We start from the raw sequence: 20,258 nt of genomic DNA on the forward strand, positions 1-20,258 counted from the left end.
GGAAGACTGTTGCTAATGACTCAACAATGGACCAAATTTCTACAAATTTTCAGGATTTTAGAGCATTGGTCGAGGGTCTGCACCATGCACGTCGAGTCGGCAGCTCGACATTCGACTCACACGTAAAAAGCTAAATCTTTTTCATGAAATGTTGAAATTGCCAAAAAGAATGTTGAAATATTTGCTCGTAACATTGAAATCACATCGCACAATGATGCAGCTCATGCAGAAATGCAAGGGAAAAGGCGATCGCTTAGTGATGTGCTTCTTTCTATTAATGGTCTAACAGTAGATGAGGCAATGTTCATGTTGCAAGTGTTGGCAAAAGATGAAGATCAACTAACAGTGTTTTGGGATCTTCCAGTTGATAAGAAACTTTGCTTTTACCAAGTTTTCTTATCAAGGATGTCATATTGCCCACCTAATACTTCAATCATCTTGGTAAGAATTTTACATTTCAAATGTTTACCATTTCAGATACAACAATGGTTACTTCATGTGTCACGCCCCGAACCTGGAGCATTGACAAACGGCCGCGTACCTATAAGGTCGTGACCAAGTAGGCACGCAAGGCCTCAAAACCTGTCTCACACTAGATAAAATAACCTTTAACAAAGACATTAACTTTAAGACAACATAGAGGCACAATGCCCGAAATATGATAAAAAAACAAATAACAAGTGTCTCATATGACACTAAACGTAAGATAAAAGTTCTAAGTCCATAACAAAGGAAGATTATTAACTTGAAATATAACTAGGCAGCGACTTGCTCAACGACCCCGCTAAGCTGTCCACCACCCAACCCTACTCCTGATCTGAAAGAGAGAGATAACAACTTAATGAGCTTGAGAGCCCAGTAAGCAACCACTAAAAAAATATCGGGATCATAAAAATGTTCAAAATTTCTAAAAATATATATAATGTAACAAAGCGGAATAAACAACAAAGTGAAATTCAAGAATCAAAAATAAATCATAACAGATTTCCTTTATCAAAATAACAAGCATATATGTCGCCTAACAACTAATGCCAAAACAAAATATCATAACTCATTTATTTAAACTCGGTGACCCGAGTCGGATTTCAGAACTCATAGGTTTATCCTTGGTAACCCGAGCCAGAATATCAGAAGCCGTTATTCTTCACCGACGGAACGGTGCCAAACTATAGTTTCTATGTCGAGTACATGCGTGTCGACACCCGGCCGGGTGTTTAACCCCCAAATGACTGTGGTTATTGCATTATTAATTGGGGACTACGAGTTTCTATAACAAAATATGTTGGGTCCAAAATCATTGTCAACACAAAAAAAAATAAATAAATAAATAATGAAATTCGGTGATCCCGTTTTCCTTACAAAAATTAAACCAATTATATCAACAATAACACACTTAACAAAACAATAAATAAATAGCCAAAGTTATATATATATATATATATATATATATATATATATATATATATATACACAAATATATGCACACTTATTATTGGTTGATGGTGAAAACCAGCAGCATTTCAGTATCCATTTTAATATATATTATCCACCATCCAAATCCAGCACCCAGATTCAGTTTCTTGGGATGCGATTTTTATAATTTAATAGATAAACTGAAATCAATGTTAGTAAAAATAAATAAATAATTTACTAATATGATAAGCAAGTGACCAAATAATAGAAGAAATAATTTAATAAAAACAATTTAACAAGTGTCACAAATACATCATATATTAATATTTATAGGTGGTTTACTTACCTGACTAGCTAACACCAAAACTACAAGCACCACGAAATTAAGCTTCCACAGAACACCCTATATTTGAGAGTACATTCCAATGTATTAAAACGCGAAACATGCTACAAATACACAGGAATATACAGATGGCTCCCTATGAGGCACTATAAGGCAGGAGATGCAGATCGCCTATTTGCTGGGATGACGTGGGAGAGAGAAGATTGTTAAGGCCAGAGATTGTACAAATGATAGTGTAGAAACCGTACCTACATCATGTCTCTCTTTCAATACTTAAAAGGCTTTATGCTTAATGTCTTCTTGCAACATTTTTTGCCCATTAAACTGATATTTTATCAAGTTTGTACTTAGAATTCAACTAATATTTTGGGATGGTTGCTGGCCATTGAAGTACTTTATCAAGTTTGCACTTAGAAACCTACTAATATTTTCCATTCCCGTGCGCTTTATTTGCAGGTTTATCAATTTGATAGGCAAGTGTTTGCAGGTTCATGTCATTATGAGAAGGAGTTGCTTTATGTTTGTGATGGTTTCCCTTTTTCACAATGGACCAAATTGTTTGTTGTTTTCTTGACTGTTAAAATGTTTGTTGAACTTTGGTGGTTCTATATTATTAATTTTGAGTTTTCAAATTTGGTTGAGGTTGCCACAAGTAAATTTTTGAGTGTTTAATTTTTAAATTCGGATCAAGTCACACAAATATTTAAATTAATACGTACGCGATTTATTGAACAAAAATATAATAAAATTAGTAATTATAAAATTAGTACCACATTAAATTAGTTATTTTAAATTAATTTTCAATTTAACATTAATCAATAGCAATAAAATAAATAATTATATTTCAATTATTTTATAAATAAAAATTTATAATATACAAATAGTAATTATAACACAGAAATTAATAAGTAATTATAAAAATTAAAATATTAAATAAAATGATATATATATATATATATGGGACCATAATATTTTAATAAATTCAACTAATAGTCGTAGTATAAACTTTAATACAATTTATTAAAAAATCATGTACGGCGATAAATTAGTTATTTAAAATTAATTTTCAATTTAACATTAATTAGTAGCAATAAAATAAATAATTGTATTTGAATTATTTCATAAATTGAAAATTATAATATATAAATAGTAATCATAACACAGAAATTAATAAGTAATTATAAGAATTAAAATATTAAGTACAATGATATATATATGGACCATAATATATTAATTAATTCAACCAATATTTGTAATATAAAGTTTAATATAATTAATTAAAAAGTCAAGTACAACATTAAATTAGTTATTTGAAATTAATTTTTAATTAAACATTAATCAATAAAAATATAATAATTAATTATATTTCAATTATTTTATAAATTGAAATTTATAATATATAAATTACATATCTTTACAAGAGGGGTAAAAGGGTAATTTTAGCACAACTTCATTATTTACTTTTCCCATTCTCAATGTACTACATCTCCAACCAAACACTTTCTTCATTACCATCCCATACACATTCCTTTCCTCCTCTTCATTACCTCATTACCCCTCATCCCCATTACTGTAATCCAAATGCCCCCACACTCTCTTCCCCTACTCATTACTTTTTTCTTTCTCACTCCTTTTTTTCGGCGCTATTGTTTTGCTCATAGATCCTGGCTAAGTTGACCGCCGTACACTGTTTTCGAGGTAGATCCAACGGTGGAGAGCACTCTAACGGCTGAACACTGGCAAGATCGTTAGTTGAAGTTCTTATTGTTTTTACATGACCAACATTAATCATCGGCAGTTGGACTAGCTCGATAGCATCAAGATTAGGTGAGTTGGACAAGATCGATATCTTTCGTCGAAGTTCTCATCATTTTTCTTTCCCATTAAATCTGTCGATCTCCAGCTTCTTCTTAACATTGTGATGTTTTGTGGTTTTTTTTTGTTGATTGTTCTCCAGTTGTTGGATTTAGGAAAAAGAGGGGGCCAAACTCATCTGAGAAGTAATTGCGATATTAGTTTCTCTAGTTTGGTTTGAAGAAGTAATTAGGGCTTTTGTTTGAGTTGATGGGACCATACTTATGGCTTAAATTATCATGATAAGTTAAAATAGTTTACCAAACTTTTTTTTATATAAATGTGGTTTACCTCTAAGGTGAGAGAGTTATTTATTATAGGGATGGAGCTCTGTTATTTATTTATTTTTATTTTTATTTTTTACTAGTCTTATGAACAAGTAGATTGGTTGAATGACATCGAGAAAAGCATAATAGTGAATGATTTTTCTAAAATACACATGTATATTTTCTAATTGCATCCTAATACACATGTATTGTCTAAGGTCATAATAAATTCGGTAAATTCTCTTGTCTGTGCACTAGCTTTAGTGTGATCACCAGGGCAAAACTAATTTATTTCAGAATTTGACCCTAGTTTTATGTTGTCTTTTAGTTTTTTTAATGATTAATTAGAACCAGTTGATTAAAGAATGATTGTAAAACCTTTTTTTTTTTTCCGATTACAAGTGAGCTATGTTTCATTTCATTTCGCTTCTTTTTTTGGGACTGTTTCTCAATTTCTTTTGATTTCTTTTTTTTTAAAATTTTTTTCATATTTTTCGTTCGCAATTTGCCTAATTTATTTGCTTCTGTAAAATGATATCGTTCTTAAAATGCTACAAGAGCAAGAAAAATGATGTAAACCGCAGTTTATAACGTGTTTATAGCTACCATGAGTGAACCATAGTTTAAAAAGTGTTTACCCTTCTTTTACAAATAAAATCAATCAGACGCATTGAAATCGATGATTCTAAGATAAGGCGTCCTTCTCAAAATTTGAAGTTGCATTCTTATGTGCATAGATTCTTAGAATTTTTTTATTAGACTGCCTTTGACCATTAAGTTACTAAAGAATGATTGTAAAAGCTTTAGGCATCTGATTCAATCTACTGCATCTGATTCAATCTATTAGTCTCTAACAAACACATTCATCCACACAAACCCACACACACACCCTCATCTGATTTGATTGATTCTTTCAGCAAAGTTTATTTTCATCTTACAAAAGAGAAAGATGAATTGTTGCTGATTGTTTGATGTATGTTCTTTTTTGCGATTCTATTGTTGTTTTTACTGTCAAATTGTTGTACTAAAGATTGTAACAATGTTCCTCAACATTTTATCTAATTCATTTAATGATTTCTCATCTTGCTTAATTAATTGATGTCGCTTTTAATATGAACAATGTATTATTCCATATATATATATATATATATATATATCTATAAACATTAACATATTTGGTCAAGATTGGATTATTGTGGCAGGTGGGATGGTGAGCCATATTAGCTCCACAATTGACTAACTTAATTTCTCTTTTATATTGATTAACTTAATTTTGTTGGAATTTTCCAGAAGATTAAAATTGTTGCTTTTAATATTAGTTAGTATCTAGAAATTGAAATCCATGTTTTTTACTTGAAAGTTAGTCTTATTCTTGAGTTTTTGAATTCCATGACCTCATAAACCCCTCAAATTAAGTAATCAATATTTTATATCTTTAGGATGCTAATTTTATATGTTTCGTTATAATTATCAATAGTGTTCAAGTTTTGTGTTTATTTGTTATAAGACATCAAACACTTCCGATTATATCAATATGCAAGTTCTAGCTGGCTGTTATACTTATCATTCTGCGCTTCTTTTCCTTGTAGTGTACCTCTTGGTTGTAAGCATTCATCTACTTTGCTTGCAATCTAATGTTCATAGTTGAAATTTTACCCCAGGTTCTTCATGCAAGGCAATTCTATTTCAACTACACTACTCTAGATCGATCTCAACAATAGTTGTTTAGAACAAAAACACAATTCCCAACAGAGCATTGGTCATTCACAAGGCAAAAAATCCATAAGAGATTCAATATATATCTCACTTATAAGGTAAACTTAATCACTCTATTGGTTCCACATTCTGAAAATGGTTACAGCAAGGCCAATGGGAGATCAATCTAGGCGCCTAGTCCTCGAACACCCTAAGCGCCAAGGCATGGACCTTGCCCTTCTCATCACCATTATATGGACATCAAGCAAATTGCAGCTGTTCTCTTCCCAAACTCATTAGCTTCAAAATGCGCAATGATGCCACCAAGTTTACCAAGACCAGTCTTTAATGCCATGTCTTCCAATAGAGTTTTGTTCTATGAGGATGACTAATGCCATGCAGTTGCCCAGAATAAGCTCCGTTAAACTTAGGACTTAGGAGTGTCCTCTATCTTCTGTGTATATATATGTCACTTAGTTTTACCTTTATGAAACAATCTATGCTGGAGATTCTTATGCTTATGTTTTAATGGCTTTGCTAGTTGCTTGTTTAGATGTGTGTGCTATGGAAACATTAAATGAAATGAAGGGGAATACTAGGCTTTTGGTTAGTAGTAATGTTTTGGGTTGCATATTGTATTTTTAGCCTATTGTATTAAAATTTATTGATTATTTTAAATGAATGATTTAATACAGAGTTTTGTATTATAATTTATAATATAATTTTAAAATAAATAATTAAAACTTTTTTTATATTAGCAAAGGATTACCCAGGGAATAATCCTATTTTCAAATTTTATTACCCAAGGATTACATAGGAAATGATCCCTAAGTATATTTAACAAGGGATTACCAAGGCTACGATTTATTACTGTTCCATCGAAATACTAATGAATTACCCAGGAAACGATTCCTATGAAATATTACCCAGGGATTAAACATTTCAATTTTTGAAAATTTAGCAATGGATTACCTATGAAAAATACCTTGCTAAAATTATCTAGAGATTTCCCAAGAAATGTTCCAAAGCAAATTCTTTGCCTTCGATGAATAAATTAACTTAAATTACCGAGAGATTGCCCAGGAAATATTCCGAAGAAAATTCCTTATCTTTAATTAATTTATTAACATTAATTACTCAAGGAATTTATTATTTACCCACGAAATAATTCTTTCCTATTTAGCGAGAAATTATAAAATACCTGGGTAAATCATTACCCATGAGGCTTTTACCCAAGGACGTCACTTCCTGGGTAAACCCTCGCTAACGAATGTTACCCAGGGATTTTAGCATTTTAGCTAGGGAATTGTCCTAAGCTAATTGTTGTTTTCCTTGTAGTGAGACCATATATCTTCCTTCTGGTTCCCCACTGACACCAAGTAAGGTACAACAAATGGCTCCTGTTGGAGATGAAATTGCAATGAAGTTATTGGATGATTATCAAATATATAAATTTGTTAGTTTCAAATTGTACAAATTTTATGAGATATTTTTTACCCATACAATACCAATATATGCTACTAATTTAATTTAATGATACAATCAAGTAAACTAATATGAGAAATTAACTTTTATAAAAAAATATAAAAAATAAGAATTAAAAAATTAATAAAAAAAGGTCACAATAATTTTTGTGCTAAGCAAACATGTTTTTGTTTTTCAAATTTTTAAAAATACACAATAGTTAAACAAGAACAAAAAAATAATGCCAACCGACCCCTAAATTTGCGGATTAAGCATTGCCACAATTTAATCTCAACACCAAAATGAATTGGATCAATATAAAGAAGTCAAGAAAACATATTACAACCAAGTTCCATCAAATTCAAGCACCAAGAAGGTGTTTAGCAACGCCTAGATAAAAATGTCATACAAGATATGGTCAAAACACTAAAGAAAATAGAAAAATCTCGTAATAATAATTAATGAAATATAATTATATAAAAAAATTCAATTTTGAATCTTTTATATATGTTCATCCTTAGTAATCATTAATAAATAAAATGCATTACATTTTTTGATGATGAAATTTTTAGCAGTCAGGTTTTTATGTTTTTGTTTTTATTTTTTTATTTTTTTGGTATGAACATGTTGCCCCTTCTGAAATTTATATTTACTAATCGATAATGCTAAATTAATACGGGTTCTTTTTATTCTATGCCTAGCCTTCTTAGTATTGACCGGTCAAAAAAATAAGGAATTACAAATCAACATTTTTTTAATTATGTTTTCAAGTAACTGTAGATTCCTGACTTACATTGGAAATTATTAATTAATTGCCCATAGTTTATCATGAGAGCAAGTGTGAGCGAGAAATAAATATACAATGATTTTCATTAGTCTCTTAATGTAACAAATACATGCATGACACCACGCCTTTGATTAAGAATCATTCAATCACCTGAGAGGAAACAAACACTCTGTTACATATTTTCATTTGAGATTAGTCTTCAAAGCCTGAATTAATGCCACTTTGCTCCCACCTATAGTCTACAAAATGGCACAGAGAATAAACCTTAAGGATACAACGAAGCTAATGATTGACTATAATTTGGACTATTGAAAGAAAGGGGAATAAGAAGAGAATGTACGTTATCAATTTTCTATCTCACTGAGTAATAAGAGGAAGAGAGTCCTATATATAAACAAAATCTCAAGAAGAACTGTTGCCCTTGACAAAACAGTCTATAAAAGCCATTTAACACCTGTTGAAATGAAAATTAAACATAATTATCTATATACTACTATTTTATATCTAAACAAATCTCTCCTTGTCACTTTGCCCATATAGGATATTTGAAAATGTTTTAACATGCACACATAAACTTATCATTATGAGCATGGATCATTAAGTTCGATATAATTATTAAGATGACAACAAAGAAAAAGTACATAGATTGTGCAAACCTTTCCAATTAGATGTAGCATAAGTGACGTCTTAATGTTTGGCTTAAAAATCTTATCAGAATGATCAATAAAAATAAAGATGGTGTAAGTGCCCGGACATAGTATAAACACGTCATGTGTTCTTCATCAACAAATGATGTATGGGTTGCTTGTCAATAATGAATCCAACTAGTGAGTTTAATTATTATTCTCACGGCTATTGTATTTAAATTACCAAGACTATTAACAAGGCAATGCATCATTTTCTTTTCAAGGTGTAGTTTAACATGGAATAGGTGGTGAATAACTCAGAAACCCAACAACTTAATTAATACAATTTTCCAATCAAGGAGATATAGTTGGGACAATAGTACTAGTCATGGTTCATAACGATCAGATCCTCTCTCTCTCTTTCTTAAACAACAAACTGAAAAGACATGCAATGTAAGTGAAAATACTGTATTTCAACTTAAATCGTTGTTGTTTGATTTGATGTAAATGAAAATGTTGTATTTACTTTTTATGTGTGTGTGTTGATGTAAGTGTTAGAGGTATGGTCAAAATAATTAATTAATTTAATGGTGAGATTACCTCCATTAGTTTTTATTACTAATTATTTAATACTTATCATACAAATTATTTTAAATCAAAATAATTAATTAACTCAATACAATATTTATTTAATGTAAAAATATTTAATATTTATTTTTTAAATTAGCATTAACTTTAACTAAAAAATAATATTTCCACAATTATTATGATAATTGTGGAAATATTATTTGTTAATTAAATCTAATGTTAATTTTAATTAACAGACAATATAAATAATATCTCCACAATTATTATGATAATTGTTAATGCTAATTTTAATTAACATATAATATAAATATTAATTGTTAATTAAATCTAATGTTAATTTTAATTAACAGATAATATTTTCCCTAGATCTGATCACTCCGTTGGGCGGAAACCCAAAGAGCTTCCAAGCAATGTAGGTCAGCACATCCACGGGGTTGGAGACCACCATCAGTAACGCCTCCGGTGAGTGCTTTGCCAGCGCCGGTATGATGATTTGGAACAGATCTATGTTTTTTTGGAGTACATCTAGCTGAGATTCTTCTGGGATTTGTCTTGCGCTACGGTGATGATGCAGAGATCTAATGAGGCGGTGATGGTGTAGTTGGTGTCGGCGAAGATGTGGATGCGAGAAAGGAAGGAGGCGGCGTCATGCTGGAGGTCTAGCATCTCAACACGGAGCTTGTCTGGTTTGGCGTCAACTAGGGCGAGCTCATCTATGAGGTCTTGGGTGAGGATCGCTTGTGTGAGTGCTATGCCGACGTTTCCGGCACCGATCACTGAGCTTTGTGCGCCACTTCGACGGCGATGGTGGCGCCACTAATTGGATTGGCCGAAAAAAGGCTTGTGAGATGACGGCCAATCGTAGAAGTTGTTTAGTTAACTTTAACATGAGGATGAAATGTTTTACAGTATTTTCACTCACAGGCAATTTTGCTATGAGTTGAATCATTGCAAAATAGGGGTTAGTGGTAACTAGTATTACATGTGAAATATACTTTTACGCTAAACCAAACACCAAAAAGCAACTTTCACATGTAAAACTAGTTACTTCACTCCTACTTACACCTAGTTACTTTCAACCAAACAGCCCCTAAGTATAATTGAAAGGTTGTAGGGACAAAAAAGGGCATTCTAGCTGATAAGGATGCAAGCGTACGAGCCGATCAAGTAGTAAAGTGTGCTCAAGAACAGGGTATTGATTCACAGGGAAAATAGAGAGTACTAGTACTAATCTTAACTCTGAAACTAGTTTACCCAAAGTTATGATGTGTGAACATGAATAAAAGAACGAAAACAGAAATCAAGAATAAGAATATAGAATCGGTCGCAAAAGAAAAGGGAAATAGGATGCTCGGGCATAGAATCTCTTTAGGGTTTTATAAATCCTGGACAAAAGTTGTAAGTTAGTAATATTATTCGAACCGAGAGAAATCCTAAAAATATACGCCCCTTTTTGAAAGGATGAATAGTAACTAATAGGGATGCAAGTGTACGTACCAAAAGTGTAATAAAGTTCTAAAAAGCAGGGTATCGGTCCATATGAAAGATCGAGAATACTAGTACAAATTCATATCTTGAAAGTTAGCCTAAATGAAAGTAGTGATGTGTGTGAACAAACTATGTAGCAAGAGCAAAGAAAAACAAGAAAAAAAGGTAATAAAAAGATAGAGAAACCGGGAGAGAAACGATGCCGAGGCATAGTATCCCTTTAGTATTTATTAACTTCAGGAAAAAGGTCGTATAAGTATGCAATACTATTTGGACTGAGAGAAATTCTAAAGTATATTAAACCCCTCTTTCAAAAGCGATTAGTACCTGATTCAATACAGTGCTGAAACAGACACCCCACAATCGCTTTGTACTTTATGAAATCTCAATATGGATTAACAAGAATTTCTCAAATAGATAATCCTTATTACAAAGATATTATCCCTAATAACATACATAATAGAAATATGATTTCTCCTAAGATCTATTCCCTACAATTGCAAAGAGCATGGAAATCACTTATTAATCCACTCGGAAGGATTGAGAAAAGAGAACTCTCAACTACAAAGTACCCCATTGCTAGACTTACTCACAATCCCCTCCAATCACGGCATGTCTATGGTAGATGTGTATTTCTACTCATCGCAAAGCACATCAAACATGAGAGCTAGGGATGGGTTAGGGATGCAAGTGGGGTGGGGAATCCCCCCTCCCCCCGGAAGGGACCCACCCAAAGAGAGGAGGATTACTTCAAATAGTCCCCTTGCGGGGCAAGGAATGAAGGAAAACCCTTCCCCGTCTAACAAGGTTGGCGGGGGGGCGAGCGAGGACCCGTGAATACTCTCCCTGCCCCACTCCCAATTGGGAATCCCCACAGTAAATCTCACGCCCGAAAGGGATTTCCCAACAACAAAAAAATAAATCATATATTTTTAATTTTTTTATTTATTTAAAAAAATTAATATGAATGTAATTAGGGGTATATTTGAGCCGAGCCGTTCGTAAACTGCTTGGTGTTCAGCTCAATAAGGGCTCGTTCGATTTCAGCTCATATTGTAAACAAGCTAAGCTTGAGCTTCATTTTCAAGCTCGATTAATAAATGAGCCAAGCTTGATCAGCCTAAAGCTCAGCTTGTTTTGACTCGCGAACACAGCTCACGAACATAGCTCGTTAACAAACTCATTTATAAGCTCATTTATAAGTTTGGTTGTGAGCTCATTTATATATATATATATATATATATATTACATTAATATATATACATGTATATTAAGGTGCATATGTGATTATTATTATTATTAAAATTAAAATTAAAATTATTATTATTATTATTATTATTATTATTATTATTATTATTATTACTTGAGTCACATATAGGGATGTAAATGAACCAATGCATTCATTAAATGTTTGAAGGCTTAGTTCGTTAAAAGCTAAGCTCGGCTAGTTCATTAAGTTAAATGAGTGATTCACAAGCCTAATTGTTGAGCTTGTACGATAAACACGCTAAGCCTGGCCACCACCAAGCTTGGCATGTTAAGACTCGTGAACAACTCATTTATTGTATAATTAAAAGTTCGTTTATGGGAATCGTTAAGAGACTCGTTTATAGTATCATTTACAATTTTATTTGCAATAATCATTAATATGATCATTTATAGTGTCATGAACAAGTTTATTTACTGGATCGTAAATAATATTACAAAAAAAAATTATAGATAGTTACATCACAATGTTTATTTTGTTATTATTATAATTATTTGTTAACTTTTTAATGAAGATTTTAACAAGCTTGAACACAAGCCTTAATGATTCCATAAACAAGTTTAAATAATTCTTATACTAAAATGATCCTCAAACTAAAATTGAGTTGAGTCACACTTGATAATGATCCATTAAATAAGCCTTAAATGATACTTTACTAAATAAAAAAATAGAAAATAAAAATATAATCAAGCCTTAATCATGGTAAAGTGCCAAGTCTAAGCTTCAAATTTTCTAAGCAAGTTGCGCTCGAGCATGAAGCTCGAAATAAGCTCGGTTAAAATAGCAACAAGCCAAGCTTGAGCCTAACAAATGAAGCTCAAAGATAGCTCTGCTTGAGCTCGAGCTCGATTAAAATAGTAATGAGCCAAGCTTGAACAAGGCAAAGTTCGGCTCAGCTCGTCTCATCTCATTTACAACCCTAAATATAATATTATGTGGACCAAATATTTGGTTTTTTCAAAAAAATTATTTTTTGGTATTTGTTAATATTTTTTTAGTAAATATAACTTTGGGGTTTAATGGAAGTTTAATTTAAAACGGTTGAGTTTAAAATAGAATCTTAACAATTTTTTTAAAAATAGTTATATATATGTATCTACCTTGTAGCCTTGATATTGGGGTTAGCACCCTTGTAACACTGATGCTCAACCCCGATGTCGAGGTTAGCATTTGTTTTGGGCGAGGCAGGGATTCTCTGACCTTGCGGGGATCCCAGCGGTGGAGTGAGTAGGGAGAATTTCTCCCCCGCAGGAATTTTGGGATGGGGAATCCCTACCCTGTGAGAAGTGGGGACGGGAATCCCATTCCCCGCCCTGCCGTGCCCCACTTGCATCCCTTGCTGGGATCCACAAGAATTTTAGCTTGTGGTTTTTCAATTATTACTATAAACAATTTTGAGCTAAAACACAAAGGGTGTTCGACCAAGAACACGACTATATAAAATCAAGGTTTCAATCAGGTGAGCACAAACTGGCAAAGTGTGGGTGCATTAAAAATGCTTATGAGCTTTCTCTGCAACACCAATCTAATCTCAACAAAACAAAAACCTCAATTCTAATAGTAAGGACACAAACATAAATTGTACAAATGGGATTTTAAAACTTGCTGAGCCATTGACGCATATCAAGAAATAGTTCAACAACACAACATTAAAACTAAGCAATTACACATCTTGCCAACTAAAATAACAAACATTCGAAGCAGTTTTTAGGAGCGTCTTGTCTAACAATAGTAGACCAAAGAGTGGTGCAATAAACATTTAACAATCCCAATCATTAAAATTGTCATTATTATCAGGTTTCGAGATTTCCCACTAACTGCAAATATATATATATATATATATATCATGCAATTTTTGTTTAATTTACACCTTCCAAGTAGCACCAAATCAACTAACTTGACTTGACCTCTAATTGTTTCCAAATAACATGGAAAAGCCTAAGAAAATATTAAAAATAAGTACCCCTCCGATAAATTAAGGTGACTATTTAAACAAAAGATATATACATTTATTAAAACTCAATGTGTTAACTAGGGGTGGTAATGGGGCGGGGAATCCCCGATCCCCACGGGGACCCGACCCAACGGGGATGGTGATTCCCCGAATCCCTCCCCCATGGGGGTGGGGACGGGGGCCAATCCGTCCCTGTTTCCTAAATGGGGATGGGGACGGGGAATGCCCTCCCCGCCCCGTGGGGATCCCCGACCTGATTAAAATACACACACACACACACATATATATATATATATATTGTGTGTATATGTATGTATAATTTTTCAAACATTAAAAAATTCAATGGTATAGGTGATAATATAAAAAACTCTAATTTTAATTTAATTGCGCTAATCACATAAACTATTTATTTTAAACTAATAACAATTAAAATTAGATATAAGAGCCCTATGTTAAGTAGTTTTGATCTTATCATAATTTTATGTATATATTTATGTTGAGTTGTTTTTATGTTCCAATATGTAATAATATTTTTACAACTAGAGAATCCCCGTGGGGATCCCCGCGGGGATTGGGATGGGGAATCCCCGTCCCCGCCATTGACGGGGACGGGGACGGGGAGGGGCATCCCAGCCCCCGTCCCGCCCTGTTACCACCCCTAGTGTTTACCGGAAACCAAAGAGTTAAGGGTAGAAAGTTTCCTGCAGTGCCTGGTTTTAGTCTGAACGTTCAAAACTAATTAAAGAATAACGAATCCTATACTTATCCTCACAATTTATTATCTGGTCCTTAGAGTTCCCACTAACTATATCAGTATATTAAACAATTGGTAATGCGATATTCATACTGAAACAGCTAAATAGATCTATGTACTTTCACAACTTTATTATGCGCATTAATGGACAACCTGCACACCCAAGCACATGATCACACTATAAAAGTGGGGTAAATGGCAGTCACTGAGACCATCCAACACAAAGCTTTTGTTATCATCTACTCTTTCTATTATTAATTCCTTCCGTTTACTTCGGTCGAACAATGGAAGCCACAACAGAAATTAAGGATGTGGAAATCAACCTGAAGATTGATTCATACATCACTTACCTCTCAAAATTTGCTGTGCAAATTCACAACCAGAAGGAGGTCATCACATCTATTTTTCTCTTAATATATATATATATATGTACCATAACTTATATCAACAACAATATCAGTATGGTGCTTCATATAATATGCTTAACATGATCATCTCACATGTAGAATGCGCATCTTGTGTTCATCAAAGTTGTGAAGGTGATGATAGAACCAGTCACTTAGGGAATTATTTACGTCATAACTTTGGAGGCCACCAATCTCGGAGTGAAGCAACTTTACGAAGCCAAGGTTTGGGTCAAGTCAAGCTGTTACAAGGAACTTCTTGACTTCAAGCATGTGCTTGGCCTGTACTAGTACGGGAAAAGTAATGCAAAAGATTTTTTTGGTTCTTGTTTATTGTCTTGTTATATATAGAACAAGCATAATGATCCATGTTGACAATGATATGTTTTTGTTTGTGTTCTCTCAATCTCATGTGAGTGATTCTTCATGATGGGCATGGCGCCAGCAATATATATGGTGTTACTATTCCACCTATGGGAAATAAATAAAAGCATAGAAATAATCTCTTCTAATTTCATCCATGCATGGACAGGTAGAATGGGAATCTCTTCCTATTTGAACTTCCAGAATATCATTTGTTTGTATTTCTATGTGGATAATCATATTAATGAAATAAAAACGCCATGACATTATGGAGGAGGATGTGGTGCTAGTGTATGTAATCAACTGTTTTTGTTGTCTTGCTCTATGGTATGCATGTATCATGTGGATTTGCGATTCACGGTTCATTTGGGTACATGATGATTATCTTTGAGAGGGAGATGTTCCCCGAGAATGCTTTCTCTAAAAAGTTAATGGATGTTTCCTCGTTCCTGAGATTGCTTTCTCTAAAAAGTTAATGGATGATTCCTCGTGAGAGACAGGAGAGAATATATATTATTACATACAAGTCTAATATTTTATTTTTTTTTCAAAAATTTTCTGTTTTACCTTGCTATCAAATAATACTCTAAATAATTTATAATTTTTTTTTAATAAAGTGAATATACCACTGTTTTATTGAAAGAGGAAGGGAAGACACAATAAATAATTTATAATATCTACTAATGATATATGTAGCTGTAAATATGAATATAGGATGTTTGCAAATTTAACATGCTAGTTGTGGAGGAGTGTATGCACCTTTTATTTTGTTGTTACTCTTGTGAAAAGATGTATATATTTATGAACTAATATTATTAATAAATACGTTATAATTTTTGGTGATATTTAAAAAGAATATAGTTGTTATGAACTAGAAGTAGCTTCATATGGTTAAGACTATTCAAAATAATAATTGGCATGAACCAAAAATAAGAGTATTCTGTGACCACTAATAAAGATCTCATTTTTTGCGAATTAGCTCTTTCGTAAGCAAAAGCTCATTCTTGCACTTTGTACTCCAAGGAAAAGAAAGATTGAGAGCATCTAAAGTTTTCTTTCTTTCAACAAAAAAGAGGCATGTGATGAATTATGGAAAGAAAAAAGACCTCAACAAGAGAGAGAGATAGAGGTGCGTCTGTAAATACTTTCCCAGTGTGAGGTAGGGATGTCAGGATAATGTCACATACAGAAAAAGAGAGAAATGTAGCATAAGTCTTTAATTTGGAAGGATTTTTAGATCATTCACACTCTAGCTCTCGTTAAATAAACATGTGATCAATTATAGACTCAGTCTCTTGCTAACTAAACCTATGCTCGTAAATTCGGGCTCTCGCTAACTAAGTGGTCCTTCTGCATTGTTTTAAATTTTTGTTTTTTGTTTTTAAATTTATGTTTTGGAAACAAAACTAATAAAAACATATTTGCCACATTATTTTTGTTTTCAAATATTTTGGCAACAATCATCATTGTTGTGATCTTTGTCCTTAGAAGTATCATCATCCGTCAAGTTTTGTTTTGAATCCCTTGGACTTTGAATCTTATCAGCTAATCCGGTGACACTCTGTATTTTTCATGGTCCGAATCTTACTAAAGGCCTGCTTCGACTGATCAAGTTTGAGTTTATAGGACTAAATTCTTTTAAAGGGGTGGAGTTTGTGGGCCCCGCCAAGAAATTTAATTTTTATTTTATTTTTAAATGTTAATGTTAGGTGGTTAACTTAAAAACATTTTTTTATATTTTATTTTTTTAGTTTTTTTAAACCCTAGCCGCCCTCATCGCCTCCTTCCATTTTAGATTTCCATTTTTAGAGAAGAGACCTAGCCTCATTTCTTTATCTCCCTTTTGCATGTTTTGTTGGTGGCGAGGATAGGAGAAGGGTTTTGTTGGTTCACTATTATTGTTGAGGTAAGATTTCTAGGCATTAATTTAGCAAATTTGTTGATGGATCTATCTTTGGAGCTACACCGTTTTCTTTTCATTCTTTTGAATTATTGTTGTCAAAGTGGATTAGGATTAATAAATCTAACTGTTCAACACTAGAAATTGGACTTTTTGAATATGTTAGGAGATGGAATCTATGCTTGTGAAAATGAGTTTGGCTGATTTGATGATTACTTGAGAATAATGGAAACATGGAAGATGAATATTCTAATGTTCAGGAGATTGATTGTTATTTTACTATCAAAGATGCTGAAGTATAAAGATAATGTTTCCAAATTATAATGAGGATGAAATGTATTCTTGTAACTAGATTAGAAGATTTGATTTATTTGATGAAAATTGGTTTTAGAAATTTTTTGTAGCATAACAAAACATCCCTCTATAATTTGGTAAAGTTAAAGACATAATTTGGAGAAGATCAAAACCAAGGAAATCATTCCTATTGCTCTTATTTATCTTCATCGCCAAATTTTAGAATTTTTTTCAGCTTATATTCCGTAAGATATAGCCTTTATATGCAGTGCCTCGGGTAGGGATTCTATGAAGGCCCTTAAGCATGTTTTTTTCATATGGTTTTGATTCTGAATTAGACATAGATTTATATAAGAAAAGTTGTAGAAGATTATTTTTTTCTTTTGGCTCTACCAAATTTTAGAATTTGTAAGCCTTTAAGTTGTAGAGATATGATCAGATTTCTATATGTGTGCTCAATAGCATTTCGCAGAGAAAAACATGAAGATTGATTAGAGAATTTGATAATCTTAGAGGTTGAATCGACTCATGTTTTATAAGAAAGTTGTTCAATTTTGAGTTGATTATATGCAATTCATAAGAAAGTTGTTCAATTTTTTTTTTATTTTGAATTAATATTAAAGGTTTATAATTTTGTATGTACGTTATATAACCTATTTTGTTGTAATTTTCAATTATATTTTGAATTGAATTAATCGTACCAACTAAGCCCATCCTCCACCATATCAGATATAGTACAAGCATTATTTCTTGTATCTGTACCGCTCTCGCGACTTGGATCGTACCACGTTTCTAGTAACTATGGTGTAGATTAAAAAATAATTGCATGATATATACATATATATTTGCAGGTAGTGGGAAATCTTGGGACCTGATAATGAGAATTTTGATGATTGGGATTGATAAATGTATATTGCACCACTTTTTGGTCTTCAATGTTTAGATCAGACGCTCCTAAAAACTGTTTGGAATGCTTGTAGTTTTAGCTGGCAGGATGTGTAATTGCTTAGTTTTAGTGTTGTGCTGTTAAACTATTTCTTGATAGTCTCAATGGCTCCGCAAACTTTAAAATCCCATTTGTATAATTTATGTTTGTGCCCTTAATATTAGAATTGAGGGTTTTTCGCTTTTGTTGAGATTAGATAGGTGTTGCGAGAAAGCTCATAAGCATTTTTAATGTAACCACACTTTATCGGTTGTGCTCACCTAATTGAAACCTTTGATTTTTATATAGTCAGGTTCTTGGTCAAACGCCCTTTGTGTTTTAGCTCAAAATTGTTTATAGTAATAATTGAAAAACCACATGCTAAAATTCTTGTGGATAACAGCAAGAGATTCAAGTGGGGTAGGGTAATGTAGGGTAGGGGATTCCCATCCCCACTTCCCACGGGGCGAGGATTCTCCTCCCCAAAATTCCCCGCCGGGGAGAAATACTCTCCACTCACTCCCCCACGAGGCCCGACAAAAACACTAACCCCTACATCAGGGTAAAGCATCGGTGTTACAAGGGTGCTAACCCCAATATCTGGGTTACAAGGTACATATATATATAACTTTTTTTAAAATCTTTTTTGTTAAGATTTTATTTTAAACTCACCTGTTTTAAATTAAATTTCTATTAAACCACAAAGTCATATTTACTAAAACATTATTAATAAATAACAAAAAATAGTTTTTTTTTCAAAAAACAAAATATTTGGTCAATATAATATTATTTTCATATTAAATTTTTTTTACAATAAATAAAAATTAAAATATATAATTTATTTTTTATGTTAGGAAAATCCTCGAGAGGGTGTGGGATTTCTGATTCCGCGGGAATCCCATTCCCCGTGAGGGATTCCCCATAAGGAGTCATGCTAGGGAGAGTATTCCCATCCCACCCAACACGCTAGGCGCGGAAGGGGTTTTCCTCATTCCGCACCCAGCGGATGGACTATTTTGAGGAATCCTCGTCCCTTTGGGGCGGGTCCCCAGGGAGCTAGGATTCCACGACCCACTTGCATCCCTAACCCCAGCCGTTTATACTTAATAATGATATTATTATATTTATTATTAGTTTCAATTTTTAATTTTTAGTTACTTTTGAATTTAAAATTTTAAATAACCTTGCTCTTATCCTTTGGTAACAATTAAAATCTTTTGATTTTATCCAGTTCCGTAGCCCTAAACTCGTAATCACCCGATTTCCTTCACCTTGGTACCAAAGCTGTTCTCCCTTCTTTCATTACATGTGGGTGCTAGCGATGATGTTCGGAAAGACTCTTCAAAAAGCCATATACCAGATGAGAGAGGTAGGTTATTTGTTCTTCTCCGTCCGTCTCATTTTCGGCCTGTGATGCTAGTGGTAATGTTGTTCACCCGATGCAGCAAGCTATTAGTTGAGTAGCACACACTTGTAGAGTTTAGGATTGACGTCAATTATTCCTCCATGTGATTTTATATGTCATATTGAGTAATTTCAGATCTTATTTTTTTAAATTACTGATTACTCTCAAAGCACACCGCTTTTCCATAAGAGAGGGGATCCTATATATGTTTTTAATTGAACTTATGTTTCATCCTTTCATAGCGAGCGATTGTTGATATTATACTCCAATTTAGAATCCCAAAATGCTATTACAGTATTTTACATGATTGTATCATTAAATTAAATTAATAACATAGATTGGTATTTTTTTTGTTGACAAATTGGCGACAAGCACCTTTTTATTTTTTATTTTTTGCATTGTGCTTGAGAGGTTTCAAACTTGAGACCTCTCAAACACAAACAAGGTAGGAAACCATTAGACTATGCC

General features: G+C 32.7%; 1 pseudogene; it reads left to right on the plus strand.

The window, feature by feature from the left end:
* Positions 1-5,410: 5,410 nt before the first annotated feature.
* On the plus strand, positions 5,411-5,996 carry LOC120263217 (annotated as a pseudogene).
* Positions 5,997-20,258: the final 14,262 nt, after the last annotated feature.

Source organism: Dioscorea cayenensis, chromosome 6 (genome assembly GCF_009730915.1).
Source record: "Dioscorea cayenensis subsp. rotundata cultivar TDr96_F1 chromosome 6, TDr96_F1_v2_PseudoChromosome.rev07_lg8_w22 25.fasta, whole genome shotgun sequence".
Classification (NCBI taxonomy): Eukaryota; Viridiplantae; Streptophyta; class Magnoliopsida; order Dioscoreales; family Dioscoreaceae; genus Dioscorea; species Dioscorea cayenensis.